The sequence below is a fragment of the Carassius gibelio genome, chromosome B3 (assembly GCF_023724105.1).
Source record: "Carassius gibelio isolate Cgi1373 ecotype wild population from Czech Republic chromosome B3, carGib1.2-hapl.c, whole genome shotgun sequence".
NCBI lineage: Eukaryota > Metazoa > Chordata > Actinopteri > Cypriniformes > Cyprinidae > Carassius > Carassius gibelio.
Window position 1 is genome coordinate 24,433,933 of NC_068398.1, and position 20,556 is coordinate 24,454,488.

At 35.2% G+C, this 20,556-nt stretch overlaps 1 protein-coding gene across 1 annotated transcript in view; it reads left to right on the top strand.

The window, feature by feature from the left end:
- The first annotated feature begins 298 nt into the window (after positions 1-298).
- Positions 299-20,556, top strand: part of LOC127953947 (gap junction gamma-1 protein) — a 32,502-nt gene continuing 12,244 nt past the window's right edge. The window contains exon 1 of the mRNA XM_052553320.1: positions 299-833. The gene's annotated coding sequence lies outside the window, so the exon portion shown is untranslated. The remainder of the gene's footprint in view (positions 834-20,556) is intronic.

The window sequence follows — 20,556 nt, forward strand, 5'->3', positions numbered from 1 at the left end:
TCTCTACTAATGAGCTGATGACTGAGTGTTTGATTCAGGAGACATTTAAAGCGTACAGAGTTGGGGTGCCTCCAGGACCAGGTTTGGGAACCACTGGGTTAGAACAATGTCCAAAGAAAGTGCCATGTATGAGATTGAGTTGGGCTTAAGTCAATCATCCTTCGCATTTGGTGAACGTCAGAAATTCCTCTGGTCAGTGAGCAGGCATCTGTCTGGCTTCCCTTCAGTGTTAACACTGTAGCATCCTTCAGACAAGGTCGTGCACCTTCGCCTTTCCCCATGACACACAACCAAAAAAAGTCGCGTGGGTGAGTCCTGAACGCAGTCATTGCGTGCCTCCCCACGAGGACGGAGACGCGGACACAGCTTGATATCGCAGTCATTTATTGTTGACAGTTAGTAGGATGGCCGGTTCGCACGTGTTCGCTGCAATAGGTTTCTCCAAGAGCACGATAAACGACACGGCAAGCGCGCGAGAATATTTCGCCAGGTAAATAGGGGCACGAGACAAGAAAATGAATTCCGCGACGACTGTTTGAGCGGTTCTTCGTAATGACTGCATTTATCCTGCTGAGTTTATGAACAGAGCGACAGACTGCAAGCGAACATGAACAACACTGGCAATAAAACCGCATTTGTTACCGAGCAGCATGGTCAAATCGGACGCTTTGAGTCGCGCTCTGAGGTCTCGTGAAGTCTTCAGCCGTGACGAGACAGAGGCGGAGGCGAGCCCGTGAACGGAGGACCTGGGCTGCGATTAAGACTCGGGACCAATTCCGTCATTTGACCGGGCATCCTTCTCCTTAAAATAATCATCACAGACTCGCAGAGCGGTAAGAGTCTATTTGTGTTTTACTATCAAGATGTTTGGTGTAGAGAAACAACACGTGGAGGACAGAACTGGAGCCTGTTACCATATTTTAGCGAGGTTATAATGAGTGTCAATCAGTTAATTAGATGCTTAATACCTAAATGAAGGACAATTACATGTACTTTTGTGGAAAAAGCAACCCACTGATAACGTGGTTGCAACAGTAAGACGTTATCGCGCGCACGAGCGCAAGTAATGACACTTTTATCCACGGGTTTGGTTTAGCGGTTTTTTTGCTGACAGAAACAAAGCGTCATTACAGACTTCACATTTTCTTCGCATTGCTTTTGTTTGGTTTTAACCAGGCACAGCTGACCTTGCGGATTTAGGTTAGGTTTTAGTAAAGGGTTTCTTTGGTTCCTTTGTGAACCTAAGTGAAGAATCCTGGAGATACTGGACGTGTTTCTTGCTCTTCTCTTTTTGTTGCATTCTTGATTTATGTATTGATCACTATACTTAATGCGATTCAATTCTACTACTAAGCAGTTAATAAGACAATGTATTTTTTCCTCATATTTTAGAAGTCCCCCTCAATAAAGCAGATATATCTCCAGGAAAGTCCCTCCCTCACTATTGTCAGATTATACTCTGGGATCAGATCATGTACATAAAAGCATCTTTTGTTTTAGAGAGGATTGTTCTTGCAGTTGTATTGGGATAGGCAGTTAATTGTATTTTTTGTTTGTTTTTTTCTATTGCTTTCATACTGTTAGTGTCCAGCTAGTTTTATTCAGTGTTTGGTCCATGTCTGTCTGTTTAATGTCTGCTAAGCGGACACCATGTTTTCCAGTTTAAATGTACACTGTACAGTATCTGTTCGGCTCACTGCTCCACAGCAACAAGCCTTGCAGGTATTTGTCACAGTCATCACCAAACATCTGATTAAAGCAATTAGCTGATATCAGAGCATAAAGTATTTCATCAGCAGAGGTGAGGTGGTGCTGCATAGAGGCACAGTGTATAGTACCTCTTGTGTTTTTACAACCATTTACTAGGAATTGTGTCATTTGTTTTGTATATATATATATATAAACTGTTAATAGGATTTATATCAGGCAGACTATATGTCAGACACTCAAGGATACTACAACCCAATCAGTCATCTTAAATCCATCAGAAACATTCCCTGTGTTTTGACCTGATGTCTTGAAGCTGGAGAGTGATACTGAAATAGTCCAATGTAAGCCATATATACTTTTTAATTTTTTAATCATACATTCACTCCAAGAATGCATGTGCCTTCATTCTGTGTTCTGTCTCTCTTCTTTTGCAAAAGTTGCTAGATGCCTTATATGTCTGGATTTATTAAATGCATCCTGTTTAAAAGATTTTAATGACCAATTGCTTTAAATACCCTTGTGAAAAAGAAGTGCACTTAAGTATACTTTTATAAAGTGTACTTATTACGTAAATAATGTACTTTAAAAGAATACACACAAGTGCAAATTAAGTTATTTTCGACGCTTACGTACATTTTATTTGTAATTAATTTAAAATACATCACATTTTAAAGTTACATTAAATGCAATAAGTTGAACTCTTGAGTGATATTTTTGAACCACTTAAGTGGGACTATAGTATATTTTATATGTGATTTGAAATATGGTAAATATGTACTTCTGGATAAGCAATTAATGTGAACTAAAATATACTTCAATGTCATATATCTCTGGTAATGAAGTTGAAATGTAGTATAATAAATAATAATAATACCCTTTAAAAAACATAGTTACAATCAAAGCAAAAACACAAAATGGTAAACCCTCTACATTTAATGACAAAACAATCTCTAAAACAAATACACAAAAATGCTTTTCGCTGATGCACAAGAAAACCCAACACTACACTTCAACTCACTTTTTAGAAAGAGTCTGGAGAACAATGCTAATTTCACCATCATGGAAAACATCATTCTGGAAGATGTGTAAACCTCTCCACAGTCTGTGTGAACGGAAAAATGATCCAAAGAGGCAGGAAAGTCCCAGAAAATTCCTTGAGGAAAGAAGGAAAGAACAATTGTTATAAAACATATCCAGCCCTTATAAATGGTCCAGTTAAGTGAAAGCAATAGACACAGTTGCAGTCTAAAGTTTATATACACCTTGCAGTATCAACAAAATGTTAATAATTTAAGTAGTAAGAGGATAGAGCGGTAGAATAATAATAATAATAAAAAAATGCAATTACTGCTCTGATATAGCAGTATATTCAGCAAGGTGTGTGTAAACTTTTGACCACATCTGCATCACCTAAGAGCTGAATTTAAAAAAATTAAACAATTCAAAGTTTTATTGGAGTATACTGTATAAGAAAGTGTATTGAAGTTTATTTTTATTAATTGCATTAATGCACATAGTATATATTATAGTCTAAATAGTATACATTTAAAATACATTAACAAATGTAATTTTGGAGAACACACTTAAGTTGAAATTAAAATAAATTATTTTACATGTGCTTTAGTATATTGATAGATATATAAAAATAAGTGTACTTATTTAAAATATAATAAAATTATAATTACACAACAAGTACACTTTTAATACAATTAACCACACTTCTTTTTCACAAGGGTAATCTTTAAGTTGATTTGCCCAGTGATGGATTTATAGCTCTGATGGGCTTGCAAACTTTAATAACATCATGTTTAAGGTGTCCATGAGTATTGAAAAATATATATATATCATGTCATGTCAAATAATCCTAATCTAGTATGAATATTAATAAAATGTAATATAATTATGTGATATGCATACAGACACCTTGACATGTCAAGACCCCCTCTTTAACACACACACACACCCATCCTATTTTCTGTTCTTATTTTCCATTAGACCCTTTTCATCCCAAGTCTTTGAGGCATATCAGTGTGTGATACAACAAAGTTTCTATGTGACTTATTACATACACACACACAGCAGACATTTGGATGTAATGGCAGAAAGAAAATGGTAAAGAAAGAAATGGAAGTTGCGCTTCGCCTGAGTAAAAGAGCGATGAGGAGCACATTCTGTCTGGCATGCAATTACACACACGCTCATGCACTCTAAAGTCCAGGAGCCTGATCTGAGGAACCTGGCCTGTGTACAGCTTTCTAATGTGAACATACACACACACACATAAAGAGACAAAACAGACTGCTTCGTTCCGGCTGGTCAAGGCCAGTTTTGACCACCCAGATCGAGGCAGCATCAGAGAAGTGGGGAGGCTCTGAAGCCTCTCAGTAAGTCTGTTACAAAGTCTGTCAATCTGTTATCCATATGGAGATTCAGATGAATGGAGGCAAACATTGAACGATAGATTTTTAACATTTGGCAACCACAGTCTAAACAAAACCTCACCCGTACACACACACACACACACTATAAAGAGTCTGTAATGATGTATTATAATAGTTTTTGTGTGTGTACTCGTGCGTTTTCTACAAAGGAGTTCTGTCCTTATCATCATTATGATTCATAATGATTCCATTATTCTGTGTGATGCACACAGCATGTTTTTTATTATGTGTGTGTGTGTGTGTGTGTGTGAGTGTGTGTTTGAAGTTATAGATTCTCAGTGACATTCCCAGTGGGAAGGAGTCTTATTTGATTTTTTTCTTCCACACAGCTCAGTGCAGAAGTGAACCTTTGCCATCCAAACACACACATACACACGCACATACAAACACACACAGACACACACACATGTGATGTGAGTGTGCATTCTCAGCTTCTGTGGCTGAGTGAGTAAATCTGCATTCACTATTAATGCTTTGTGACAGCGAGGGATGACTGCAAAGACAGGACACACGGAGACAACAGAGGCCACATAAAACACACACACACACACACACACACACAAGCCATCCTGATTTACAGCCTTCCCTCCCATGGCCTGCCCAACATCATCTTTTTCAAAACTTTCTCTTTCTCATGCACAAGTCTCTGTGCTGACACATAACCTGTGTCAAAGACAAGTACATGGGCTCTGTTGACCCAGCCAGGTCTGGGCCCTGTCAGAGACAGACAGAGGAAAACAGAAACACTAAGGACATCTATTAGACTGAAGACTGTGGTCTCCATTTCTTCCTCTCTGGCTCCTTTGCCTGGGAGTGTAGAGCAGAGGTGTAGATCTCATGCCCAATTGGAGGCACAACAAGCAGGATTTTTTGCAGTTAAAGTGACAATGTGATGTGTTTCCCCAGAATCTGAAACCCTGGCTTTCTTTTGTTAGCTTTACACCTGAATTGAATGTGATGATGAAAACTGGACTACGATGAGGGCATCAACAAAAAGGATGGCCACTGGCCCAGAGCTATAATCTGCCCTTTTAGGCAAATGCTATCTAGCTATTATTATTTACTTGCATTTTACATAGCAAATTCTGCTTCTCAGTATTTTTTGTTTTTTATAAATATTTTACATTTTAATCATATTTTTAATATAATACAAAAATGTTTACTACATAATATAATACATGTTAATATAAAACTAATAAAATTGCAAGTGTGAAATTGCAAATGCTAATCTAATATGTTACATATAAATTGATAGATATGTTTATTTCTTTATGTTGAGTCCAGTGGAAAAGTGACATGGGAAATATAAATCTGAATTGCTGATCCTTCTGTGCCAGTAGAAAAAAAAGACAAAATTGTCAAAACCGGTAAACAGAAAATGAACATCTTTTTCTTAGGTTCTTTGCCAAAAAAAAAAAAATTAATAAAAGACCAATATGACCAGTGTTGTTTGATTAATTAATTCGCTCTCTTGTTTTGGTCCTGTTGCTGGATCAGAAAAAAAGTCTCAGACAGTCATCGATTTGAATCAGATCATTAACAGCTTAATTATTCAATCTTAGTTATTGAATTAACATCTGACAGAATGGATGTTTATGACAAAAAATGTTCAAAAACAAAACTTACGTCCAAAAGAGAAGTACTGTTTTGTTTAGTACTTCACTGGGGCTGTCTCTTCTAGCGCAACACTATTCTTTTACAGCAAGAGTAAATCAAGAACAAAGAACAAGAAAGGAGTCCGAAAAACAAGCTGCTCTTGCACTTTTTCATTTCCGTGCGATCTGTTTCTCCTTTTGGTTCACCTCTAACTCTCCCTCAGTGATCCTGCCATGAGCGCAGTGACAGACCCTTTGGTTACATCATCAACACGAAACATGAGTCCTCCAACGCAGGTCAGAAAGTATTAGACTGAACGTGTGTGTGTGTGTGTGTGAGAGAGAGAGAGAGATGTCCTTGTTTCCTGTCTTTTCCCCAAGTCATGTTCAGAGGGGGTATCGTTCACCCATGGCTGGGTTTCCATGGCCACAAGGTCCGAGCCAATCAGAGCGCAGGGCCACCATGTGCTCCAGACGAGGAAAAAGCCCGCCGGCGACACATATGCTAGCCTGCTAACGCTAACCCAGCATCTTTGCGTCTGCTCCACGGCTCTGCTCTTTCATTTTGATCCCCTCTGTCCTTGAACCTCAGATCTCTCTTTAGTTTTAGATAGCTTGATGTTTTTATAATGTCTCCCCTCATGTTGTCACTTTTTTCTTCTTGGTTTCTTCCTAAGGCAAGACATGAATAGGAAAGATGGACAGAAGTAGAGGAAACAGGGCAAGTGCCCCTCAGACAAACAACCTTTAACTCAGCCTTTAAAAATAGAAAATGAGGTGAGACACATTCCGTGGAGTTTCTCCTATCTACAAACATTGTTGATTTATATTGTCTGTCTGAGTGTTTATGCTGTAAGAGTGTGTAAGGTAAAGAGGAAAGAGAGGAAAAGAAAACATTTGCCAGAGGATTTATTGCAACATAGAGGGCTATTCCTGCAAACACTTTCCTTCAGGCCAACAACTGAATTTTCCTATGGTTTGAAACTGTAATGGAATTGCACTGTTTGCCTTTGGGAATGATTGTGTCCGTGGAAATGGAATTCCATTGTTCGAGTCTAATCTCTAATCGTTTTTATTCAGAACATTGGTTTTCATTTACTGTGGGATCATCTGCAGGTATGTGGCATTGTGAGTCGCCAGTGGAGGAACACATCGCTCTCTCAAACACACTCACAGACACACATTCACACATACCTTGATCAAAGGCTTAAAGCTCAGATTTGGGAGAAATCCCCGCTTTGGTAAGTCATTTCCATGGAGACTACAATATTTCTCCTTTACCCATTTTAAGCTGTTTCTCACTTCGTGGTACTGTTATGTTTCTTCTTTTCTCTTCATCCTCTCACTGCACATTTTTTTTCTTACTCATTATTTGTGTCTTGTTTTCCAGAACAAATATCTAAGTGAAGTATCTTTATCTTAAATGTATTTTAAATGAAGATACCTTCACTTGATATATAAAATAACTTAAGAAAACAAGTCTTGTTTAAAATTTTTTTTTATTAATTAATGAAAATGAATTTCAGTTTTTACCTATCTTTTGTTCCCGGGGAATCGAACCCACAACCTTGCACTTGATAACACAATGCTCTACCAATTGAGCTACAGGAACACCTAGAATATATAGAGCTTTGTTTTGTTTTTAAGCGTTTCATATATCAGTATTTATTTGTATTGTTGTATGTTGAATTAAAATGTATTTCTAATTTTTGAAATGTCTATTTGGTGATTTTCTAATTTAACACAATGATAACTTTATATTACCTGTCACACATCAAGTGCTGCACTGTAAAAAAATTATTTGTTAGTTTGACTCAAAAAAGTAAGTTATCTGGTTGCCTTAAAATTTTGAGTTCATTGAAGTTAAAAAGTGTATTTTTACAACAAGCAATTTTGTTGTTTCAACTATTTTTTTTTTCGTTATTTGAATAACTTTGTTTTGTTGTCCTAATTTAAGATTAAATGTTGTTTCAAAGTATTCAAGTAATCAAAGGGATTAAGTTAACTTACAAATTTAAGTTCACTCAACTTAATTTAATATTATATGAACAAACTATTTTAAGTTCACGCAATTTAATTTAATATTATATGAACAAACTATTTTAAGTTCACTCAACTTAATTTTATATAATATGAACAAACTATTTTAAGTTCACTCAACTTAAATTAATATTATATGAACAAACTATTTTAAGTTCACGCAACTTAATATTTTTATATTATATGAACAAACTATTTTAAGTTCACTCAACTTAATTTTATATAATATGAACAAACTATTTTAAGTTCACTCAACTTAATTTTATATAATATGAACAAACTATTTTAAGTTCACTCAACTTAATTTTATATAATATGAACAAACTATTTTAAGTTCACTCAACTTAATTTTATATAATATGAACAAACTATTTTAAGTTCACCCAACTTAATTTTATATTATATGAACAAACTATTTTAAGTTCACGCAACTTAATTTTATATAATATGAACAAACTATTTTAAGTTCACCCAACTTAATTTTATATTATATGAACAAACTATTTTAAGTTCACTCAACTTAATTTAATATTATATGAACAAACTATTTTAAGTTCACCCAACTTAATTTTATATTATATGAACAAACTATTTTAAGTTCACTCAACTTAAATTAATATTATATGAACAAACTATTTTAAGTTCACTCAACTTAATCTTAAATACATAGTTTGTTGTTACAATTAGCCAATAAGTTTACACGGTTGCCTTAAAATTATTAGTTAAATCAAATTCAACTCAATTTAACATGACAAAAGCTTCTTTGTTAAAACAAATTATTCTGGAATAATGGAGCACAAATAAACCATAACTTTAACATTTATTATAACATTTACAATAATAGAAATTCATTGAATTTAAGTTATACTCATGGTTAAAGATAAAGTTATTAATTAATTAATGTCATTAATTTGAGGTTAATTTGATTAATAACTCTATGTTATGATTTCTATTTAATTTACATGTCAAAGGAAAAAAAAATTATACAAACAATTTCAACATGTTAAACAAATCAAAAAAATATTTTAATCAACAAAAGTCAGTCTCTTAGTCAATCAGTATGTTACTAAAACCTTTCTAGCAGGCTAAATATGAGTCATATTCAAGCTATATTCATTAAGAATTTTTATTTATTTTTTTACTATATGGCTACTCTTTTTAAGGCATCATTTTATTGCATTTACCTTCTGCATTGTTCTCTTAGGATCTCCTCCCTTCTGGTGGATCTCTGTTAATCTTCTCTATATATTTCCATGTACTCCCTCTTCCACTAATTTTTCTCCCTCAATTATTTCTGTCTCAAAAACAAAGCATCACATTTTATACCACATTTTATGTTCATGACACTTTATAACAGTACAAGTTTTCGGTGAAAACATCAGAAAATAGTTTAATTAATGTAATTATTATTCTTAAGAACACTGAGAAAAAAAAGGAGTTCAAAAAAACTTAATTATTTAAATGCTTCTTAAAGAGACTTAGTCCTCTGGTGTGACATCTTTGTCCCATGGTGTGACAGTACAGGCATCACACCGGAGGACATTATCTGTCACACCACGGGACATTTCAACCTTTTTCTGCCAATTAATGACTTTGCAATTCCAAGCTAATTTTTCATTAGCGCTAAGCAAGACACATTGGCATAATTTTCCATAATTACATTTTTAATTAAAATATATAATTTAGGGGTGACACACCAAAGGACAACAAGACCAACCACTTTTGTAGTGATTCCAAAAAAAGTATAATATTTGCACAATTCTGAGACAAATATTTACCATATGCACATGTCATGGGCTTTACAGGGGGCTTCAGTAACACGAACAATCAACTAATTACATTTTTTTCTGAATTGGCCAGGTTAATCAGGATATGGTGTCACACTAGAGGACATGGTTTTCAGAGACAAAATGTATCAAGTTCCTATGCTTTCAGAAATGTATGGATGGAAAAAAATTATTGCCAATACTAAAATAGACACTGGTACAATTACGCTGGAGGTATTTATAAGCATTTTTATGCTTTTCTTTTTCATTTATGAAAGTTGTAATTTATCAAACCATGCTTGAGGCAGTCACACCATAGGACAATTTTGAGATTTGGCACAAAAAAAAAAAAAACCTGAATAACACTGCAGCTTTTTGAACAACAGGTCCATGTAGGACAAAGTAATGTTTAATGATTTACTGTAGATTAAATAAAGAAAATATTATTTATATTCATTTTTATCTTGTGGGACAGTGAAAATGGCAGGTCACGTCAACAGCCCGACTACAGTTTGAGGCTTGTAGCTCTACTGTTTACATCTGTGTGAAAGATGTTTTAGGGCCAAGCTGTGTATATACAGTATTAGTGTTGACATGCAATTGCAAATATTTCCAACAGTGTGTTTGGAATATCAGGTTTTTGGCCAAATTTATGCACAAGGTCATGTGGAGAATTGATGTTTTTTTTTTTTAGTTTGCAGGGCAGAAAATATTGTCAAACATAGTGCAGTCTTGATGAATTCAAAGCATTAAATCGTTACTCCATCGTGAAATGGCGAAGACAACTCTGTTTAAAGCTTTAGTGCCACCTCCTGCACTGCTCAAAAACAGGTTTTATACTCGGCTAGCTACATAAGAGGTGCATTTAAGATGCATGGTATTTTAATTTTAAATTAAATCTGTTTCGGCTGACCACATGTGATCTGATCAACTGAGACAGATGTTAATACCAGGTGTAGGAAGACTGGAATGAAGAAATGAATTATAGGCAGGCTAAATAACAAAAGCATGGGTGATAAGTAGAAGTGATAGAGTCCATGAATGAGTAAACGAAGAGAGATAATGAGGTGAGCTGAGGTAATATTCACAGTTCCCCTGAGTTAATTCACTCCCTGTGTGTGTTGATTAATCATGTGTGCATGTGTGTGTTGTTTCCTGCATCACTATTCAGTGGCTGTGCTACTCCACGAACAAAGGAAAAAAGATATTACGCAGTGTGTGGGTTTGCAGTCTAAGTTAAAAGTATAGCTCAAGAAAAGAATACGAAGATAAGAAGAAACATTATTTTACTGGCTGCATGCAATAATAATAGTCTGATTTATAAAACAAATGACTCTTTTTAGCCATTTATTTTACTGAATCACTCTAAAAAGACCTTGCTGCTCTGCTTTGATGAGATTGTAAAATATTATGACGATTTGTTTTCTATTGTAATATACTGTATTTTGAATTGTTATTTATTCCTGTGATGGTAAAAGCTGAATTTCCAGCATCATTAGTCCAGTCTTTAGTGTCACATGATCAAACAGAAATCTTTCTTATATGATGATTTGCCGCTCAAGAAACATTTCTTATTATTAATGTTGAAAACAGTTGCTTAATATTTTTGTGGAAAGTGATTTTTTTCAGGACTTTTTTTTTTTTTGATGAATAGTATGTTCAAAAGAACAGTATATATTTGAAATATAAATCTTTTTTAACATTATAAATGTTGTTCACTTTGAATCAATGTAATGCTTTGTTGCCGAAGAAACAATTACTGGCCTCAAATTTCTGTACAGTAGTGATTGACCACGTGTAATTAAAGATACACATTCACAAAATCATTCAAATTAAGCTTTATCACTCCGATGTTCATGCATGGTTTTATTGCAACATTTTAAAATTATATAGAAATATAATAAAATTATGATGATTATGTAATATCTTGTTGACTGACTACAGCAACATGTTTTGTTCAGCCCCATTGGTCAAAAACTCAGGGGGTGACAGAAATGGCTTCTCAGGTCAGTAACAATTGTACGGTGCAGTTCATTAACCTCCTCGTTTACACTTGCAGACTAAAAGCTAATTCAGTTTTTGCAGATCATTTATACAATGTTTGCTTACATCATTCTGTATGCATAATATAAAGGCATGATGTTGCAATCAGACAAAATAAATAATGATTTCATCCTTTTAATCCAGTGGGTTCTGAACACACACACTTGGGCAATATTATAAGCAATTTATTCTAGATCTGTAATTAGGTGGTGATGGATCATAAACATAATGTTAAATGCTTGCATGTGTATCATAACAGAATGATTATGTTGAATTTATTAATTATATTTACCATATTAATACTTTCAAACATTGGGCTTACCAAATTCGAGCCATGAGCTTGTGTAGCAGTGTGTGTATTTAAGTGTGTTTGTGTAACCGCTAACGATTATCGCTTTGATTCTCATCAATTTAACAGCAGTCTAATAAAGAAAAAAGCTCCAGAAAGGACAGCAATCAATACTGTATTCTGTGTGAGTGCTTGTGTGTCCAGGCCTCGTTCTTGATCCCGGTTTATTTGCATCATGAGCCATTTTCTCCAATGTGTGTTTACATACATGTATTAGAGCTAAGATCCTACCCACAGCTAACCCATTTCTAAGTTGGAGCACAAAGACATGCACATATACTGTATATATTCATGAACTATTCCTCCTAGTTGATAGGACTACAGTATATGTCTAAAGAGGCAGAATGGAGGTCAGGGTGGAGCAGCAGATGATAATGGACGTCTAGGGTGAGGTAGGATGATGAAGATGAAGGATGTGAGCGGGGTCTGAAATCAACACATCCTAAGTGCCAAATGCAAGTACAATTTCTTTTTTTTTTACTTGACTAGTAACATTATAGTATAGTGAATTACAATAGTCAGTTTCCGAGTATCAGTTTATAATGTCATAAAGAAAAAACATATCAGGGTTTTCACAAAAATATTAAGCAGCACAACCAGCCCGATCTCACAGTAATTTCTACATATTTTACAAGTTGCACAATTTGTATGAATTTTTAGGAATAAGTTTCTTGAGCAGCAAATCAGTATATAAAAATGATTTCTGAAGCATTGTTTGAATTATTCATTGTTTAAATGTATAATATTTTACAATATTTACTGTATTTTTATCAAATAAATTGCAGCCTTGGTGAGAACTTATTTCAAAAACATTCAAATGTTCCAAGACCCCAAACTTTTGAACATTAGCGTATATAATGACGAATCAATTATGTTGGGTTTGAGAGTGTAATGGGGATATAATCTTTGAGTGGCTTTTGTCTGAACTTTTGCATTTTTTGCAATTCCTTTTTTCTTACTCTTTAATCAGTTCACATTTTTTGCTGAACTGCACGCCTTCTTGAGATGTGCTTACACTAGTCATTCACTGTATCATCAATAGATGTCTGTCATGAAACGGTAGGAAACTGGACATGAAAAGTGGGTGAAGGGCTCTGAATCACTGGGGGTTTGGGGGAAAGTGTAGTGTCTATAATTTGATTTACACAGTTCAGTTGAGAAGCTACCAGTCCAGCAAACATGCTTTGCATAACCCCCAAAAATCCTGTTTGATGGAAAAGATGAAGGCGGGAGGATGAGGATGGATGAAGTCAACAGTGACACACAGGCGCAGATGAATAAGGGAAGAGGGAGAGCTGGGATTGGGGGAAGGGCTGCTGGGGAGATTAATCCCGTTCACCCTTTTACATGGACACATACATACACACACAGTCTGTGATCCATTTCTCCACAGTTTTAAGATGAAGCGCGTATGTGTGTATGATGCATTCGAAGATTGTGAAATACTGGCCTTTTCTGTGTACGGTGCTTGAATGTGAGCAGTATCGTGTGTATAAATGGCTGTAGCGTGTGGGTATTCAGAGCAGTCTGTCTCTCTTCCCTCAAGTCATTTACAATTTCTGCATGGTTTGATGAATATGCTCCAGTGTTTGTGTGTATGTGTGTGTTTATATAGATAGATGAGAGAGCAAGAGTGAGGGTGGGTTTAACCTCTTGGTTTTAAATATACTCTTTGTCCATGCTCTGTCCGCTCCGTGTTTAAAAATGACATCTCTGCAGGCTACTTGTTTTTTTGTTTTTCATCAGAGTACATTACCATTCATAGAAATGCTGGGCAACATTATTATTGCATTCATTTATAAAAATGCTCCTCTGGAGCGCTTGTGCTGGCATTCTCCTCTTGCCTCTGGATTGCCTCTGTCACCTCACTGCTGTCTTATAAATGGACTCAGCAGCTGTACGACAAAGCTTCAAAAACTGCCTGAATGCATGGTGTGTGTGTGTGTGTGTGTGTGTGTGTGTGTGTGTTTTCTGTTAAATAATGTGAATTATGCCATTTAAATCTTCTGCCTGCGGAGCTCAGATGTAAAGAGCACACTGCCTTTTCTGGGTTTTCCAAAAACACACAAACACAAGTACACACACTTCCAAGTGTAATGATTGTGAAGCTAGTTATTTTGAACCACAAGAGCACTAGGGGAGAGTGGGGCATAACACTAACACTTTTTGACATTCTCAGTTTGTTATTCCACATGGGGGTCAGTCAGAGTATAATTTTTTCCTCTTGTCTAGTACAAATATGTAGTTTTATAATTGCAGTTTTTCTTTATTTACCCCAAAAGAATGGAACTGAAATGTGACAACATGCCCCATGCATTGTAACATCTGAGGGGCACGCTGTAGCATGACCACATGACAGCTTAAATGTTAACTGATCTAATGAAAAAAAATACAAGACAAACTAAAACATTTTGTAAAAAAATTGTATTTATTTTATTTTTTTTTGTCAAATTTTCTAATGTTTCTTGGTCTTGATCACAACACATACAGCATGGTTTAAAGCAGTGTTGGCAAATATATGAAGGAAAACATTCAGACATTCATAAAAACACTCCCTCCCTCCACACAGATCTCACAGAACAGGATGCACATAAACGGCCAAGCTTCACATTTCTTGAAATAATTTGAACATTGACAGTCAGTCTTTATTAGCCTGTTTATCATGGTTTCTCATTAAAATTAAGTAAATTGTGTAAAGTAAATAGTGAGTTGTGGACAAAATAGAACTAATTAAATATTGGAAAAATATGGGAAGTCTTATTTCCAATTCAGTGGCGCAACATCAGGAATTATAAAAGAAATGCTATGGGAAAATTTAATTAATAAACAATAAAAAACGTGTTTTGCAAAGAATGGTTAAAGTGAATCAACATAAAATGAAGAGTGTTTTTATTGTTACTTTCTGAAAGGAATATTAACATTCGTTGATGCAGTTTATGATGGACATTATGACTGGGTCTGAAAGCTTAGGCTGCTGACATGGCCGTAGCCAGGCTTTGAAAGTTGGTGAGGTCCAGGTTTTTTTTTATAACCCTTATTATAGAATTGTGCTATAATAACCCCTATAAATACAACTGATTATATACACTAACACTTAAAAAGAGACAGAAATGTAGATGTTTTTGGAGGGATGCTCATTTTTATATCATACCCTATTTATTGCATCAAAGTTTAATACTTTATATTTATGGGGTGGATAATTTAATCAGTTGTTTATTATTCATGCAACCGTACATATTGCAGTTATAGTTTTTATTTATAACCATTATATAGTTGATAACTTTGTATAGTGCTCTTATGAATGTTTATAGCATTATTTGTGAAAGTTTAACTTCCATACTGAATGACTTAGCATTGACTTCTTAATTGCTAGTGTTTGCGTATTTTATTTCATTCTGTACCCTAAGTTACTTGTTCTATAGATCTCTGCACTAGTGTTAGACAGCATTTTGATAGCATTGATAACATTTGTGACAAGTTATATCATTTTTTTTTCTTACCAAATGTCTTAGCTTGTCAGCAATACCCTGTCCCTGAACTTTTTTTTAAGACCATCACTGATCGTCGCCTCTAGTGGCACAGAAGATTAACCCTGTGTCATATATACTTTGACGTGGTCGACCCGGGTTTTAAACTTTTTTCTCCCTTTTCAAATCACATCAGAAAAGTATTTATTTTCAATGAAAATTAAGTAAATTATTTAAAAAGTTTAAAATAAAGTATTGGGTAGGGTAAGGGTAGGTGTAGGGAGGGCTTTATTGACCTAATAAGGTGGCATCCATTTAATAATTGGAATTAAAACAAAGATTTACACTCATTAGGCTAATTATGCATACTGTTTTATAATGTACTACAATACTGAGGTGCAGATAATAGTCACTATTTGCAATAGGTATTATAAATAGCAGAAAATCCTGCTATTTTAACATCTATAGCTATTTGCACTTAGTGTAAATAGCCGCTGCCTTTTTTGACTACTGCCAGACTAATGCCGCCAATGCAATGTTGCCAGATATTGCTATTAAAATAAACAAAAACCTATAAATAAATAAAATAAACTGAAATTATTTAAAATATTTGGAAATTAGATAAGATAAAGTTATCGCTGAACCTAAACCGCAACTTCCTACTTTATTAACTTTCTAAATTGTCAAATTAAGAGGAAAAACTAGTCAAAAAATGCTTACAATAGCTGGAACTCGCACTCTCACTCACAACTCTGAATACTCGTTCACTTCATCTAGATCATTTGCATACCATGCACGGACACAAAACATTCTGAATTATACAAGCAGACATTCATATGAGGAGTTTAGCAGCAAATTAATCAATCAGAGAACAAATTTTATTTTTGAACATGAAAAATTTACCGAGGTCCAGACCAGTGACCTCATAGCTGGCTACGGCCATGGCTGCTGACTTTGTGCCTCGCTGCTTTATCAGGTAATGACTTTGGAGGCAGCGTTTGTGCACAAAGTTACCTCACAAAATTGATTTCTGGCAGGCTTCTGATGCAGTGTGACGGCTTAATGATTGACTACAAAATAGAACAAGCTTTGGTGATAACCAAGCGAATATTAAATTACTCAAATCAAAAGTACAAAAAGTTGGTCAGAAACATACATTTAAACACAAACTAGCCAGCATCTTTATTTTTTTAGCTCAACCATCACTGAATAGAACACACAGGATTGTGGGATATCAAAGGCAGCAAGGAATTCATCTCTGCTGCTTTCAAAAATCCATCAGATGAAAGCATCTCAGATGGGAAGTGAAGCTGACATTGGATTCAGACATGCCTCGATGGCTTCCTACCTGGCCGTGCATCCTCAGAATGATTCAGACCTGTGAAACTCACGAGTTTGAGTCAGGGCGGATTTGTGAACCAAATTCATTAAAAAGAACTGGCCTCAGATTCACATGTTTGTTTATCATGTACTTAGCCAAAACAATGTGAAAGATGGTTGTGTTGTTTTCTTTTTATTACTTTGTGGCGCCTTCTTTCTCTGATGGCACAACCAGTCTCTGCGAGTTCTCAACACAGCTTTATGCCTTATGTGTGATTTGCATCCAGGGTCTCTTTCCGGTTAAAGGCACTCCATTCACATAGTTGTGCAGTGATACATTGTACACTTCCAGCTTCCCTCAGAGCCTCAGCAGGACATGCCAGTTTGTCTGTTTAATTAACACTGTCTCTTAGGGGATTCAGCATATTACAACACTGGAACACAAAGCGCACCAGACGTGTAAACGCTGTGTGTGTGACTTTGCAAAACTCCCGTAGGGGATCACTAATCACTTTACCCCAACATTAGGTAAAACTGAGCAGATGTTCCCACACAAAAAGATCTTGAATTATCCTTAATAAGAACTTCCACTGCAACACCTCTCACTTCTTATCTGCGGCTCACACTCAACCCTTGCATTGTGCTGAAAATCCTGTACCTAATTTGGTGTTCCTGGTCAAAAATTGGCGGCCTTTTAAAAATCATCAAATCTTGGATCATTTTGTCAGCTTGTCTTTTTAACACAAGTTTTGTATTTCTCTTTGGAACTGATTGATCGTAGGCCTTGTTAATCTTTGAGCTCATTCACCTAAGTTTTTAAATGAAAACACACTGGATATAAACTTACAATTCTAAACAAAAACATCAGAATTATGTGGTAAAATCAAAATTACCTTTAAACATTTTCTGTGGCAGAAACAAGCCTTAATAGCCACTAAAATGTCACACAATATACTTCATGAGTCACTAAACGTTTAGGTTATATTTGCTATAAGTGAAACTAAATGTGGACCACGTGGCTAGCCTCAAGCATTGGATCTTTTGTATCCTCCACAGCACATGTTCTTCTCTCTATGTTTTTTCTGTTCATTTTGTGCATTGTAGCCTAATGCTAGTCCTATGTTTCTCACCTTTCCAGCATGCCTATACCCCTCCCTTTCACACTTGTGCTCAATATATCTCTCCTTTCATTCTCTCACTCCTTTCCCCTTTAACACATTTATAATTTCATCTACTATATGTATATTTTCTGCCTAGAAGCCTCAGTTATCAAGGCTGTCAGGGTCTTCCTTGAAGAAAAATACATTTAGCTGACTCAAACATTGCCATTTATAAGGTATTTTCATGATATAATCTACAGCTATGTTGCCCCTGAAGGTGTTTTGATTAATCTTCTAGTTTCAGTGTGGAGGTGCCTGCTATAGTCAATATGTACCTAATATCTCACCTCATTTCATAGTGTTGAAGTGTAAAGAGTGTCTTCTGTGAAGGGGTACTATTTACTACTTTTAAAGTCACCAGGAAATGTTCAGATGACATATTTTTAAAAGTTTGAAACTGACTGTGGTATATGACAAACATTTTTGTTTGCATGTGTCTGTGTGTTAGACAAAGAGCAAGAAAAACGAGAAGGAGCGAATGTTTGTGTTTGTTTGATTTTACTCCTAAGTATAAAAGGCGAAATCGATGAAAGGGTTGCTGTCATTTGAAATAAATCTGGCCAAAAAAGCTAATATCTTTTTGAATAAATCTTTTGCATAATTTAATGCACAATACAGTCTTTTTCACATATATTGGTGTTTTCAATGTAATGAAGTCTCTTTGGGCAGAGGTAGCAAATTTGCTGATAATTTACTCACTCTCAGGTCAGCTAAAAATCGTCCTTACTGTTCTACTGAAGAAAATAGTAACTTGCATCCTGAATCATTTCGGATGAGAAAATCCAAATTTTTTAGTGAAGGTTAATCATCTTATTAACATATTGATAACGTTGACATTGCTAAAAAGAACATTATTTTATACAGTATATTTGGTTTAATGAAATGTGTTTATGCAGTTTAAGGTTACAAAAACACATTATTTTGTGTTTTTTATAAAATTATATATGTACATTATTGTTTCTCCTCTATATGGCCCGCCTTTCTGAAACGCGTACATTTTTACCAAGCTCATTATTCTGAAAGGTGGGGTGTGCTCTGATTGGCCAGCTATCTAGTGCATCATGATTGGCCGAATTCTTCAAACATGTGATAGAAATGTTACACCCCTTAACATACTGTGATGCTACGTGTCTAGTTGCGACGAGTCAAAACCAATAAATCCCATTACAAATTAAGCATTTGTAGCATCCAGTGGGCTACTGGTTCCTCTGCAAAATGCGCTGAACACATATGAATATTTGAGTTGGACTGTTCTGCAACATTGTTGAAATACAACTTAACCACTGATTTCTAGTCGTGTCCTCTTTTTGAAGACCAATCAAAGTAGTTTCTCTTTCACAATGAAACACACAGTGTCTCCACAACATGGCAGCAGCAGCAACAGCGAGAATAAAAGTTACACCTTCTTTCTTTGCGTGAACATTTGTGCTGCGTTATGCAAATCTTCCCACACAGTGACGTAGACACGTGGGGGTGTGTAAGAACGAGCCGTTTTAGGGGGATGTGACGGAGTCTTAACTTTAATAAAGAATATCTCTTTGGATTTGAGACTTCATTATTTGCAACTTATCTATCTTATCTTATCTTAACTTTGGATCTTATCTATTCACAAACAGCTTGTTACACTCCAGAGAAAGGAAAACTTGAAATGGCATCAAATGACCCCTTTAAAAATGTAAATAGCTAAAGTTAATAATAAACTAGTATGCAATACAGACAGATCATATAAAAAATAGCAATCTGTTAGAAAGTGTCTCATTTTAACATAAATTCCCTGTCTTATGAAGACTAACACAGCATTAAAGGTCCCATGAAACACGCAGCATTATTCTATGTGGTAACGTAATTTCCACTGAAACAGGAAGAGAGGGCAAGACATATCAAGCATCTCCACCCCCTTTTTAAAAATAGCGACTAGCGTTTTGTTTATATCCTAGATTCAATAAGAAACACTTATTGAAACAAAATAGTGGTTATAATCATGCTGAGGCTGTGTAGTTGTAAAAGTTTTTAATATATGCCGACTTGTGCATGTGATCCGCTCTGTGCCATCGCGTCTCTGGACCAAAGCCAAAGTCTGGATTATGTTTCTCATGAAACCAGACCTCATTTACATATACTGCATATATATTGAAAGCATATATGAATTGTTCCCTATCGCAACATTGTGCACTAAGAACCACTCATTGTACAGGAAATACTACACTGTGAACAAGTGACCGATCTCAGTCTGTTGTTCAGCATCTATTTATAGTGCAGGGGGCAGATGCTTCAGAATCTAGAGAGCATATGATTGGACAGAAGATTTAATGAGAAGATGGAAGTATTTTGATGAGCATTTTTGGTGGAAGTGACGAACTGCAAGCTTTGAATGCTCATCTTCTAAATGTGTATTTTGTCACTGTTTTTGGAGCACACTGCCTTATAGACAACCTTAAGACTAACATATTGATACTAACACCCAAAAAAATTACATTTGGATTTCATGGGGACTTTAATGTACGTTTCACAGGTTGGTCTGTAAAGAAGCATATCATGAGTTTTATAAAAAAAAACTGCTTAAAAGCTTAACTTTAGATTTTAATGAAGGCAATCAAAAGATTTTAGTTAGTAGGAAGAAACAAATTAAAAATATTTGGTAACATACAAGTCATTAGTTAAAGTA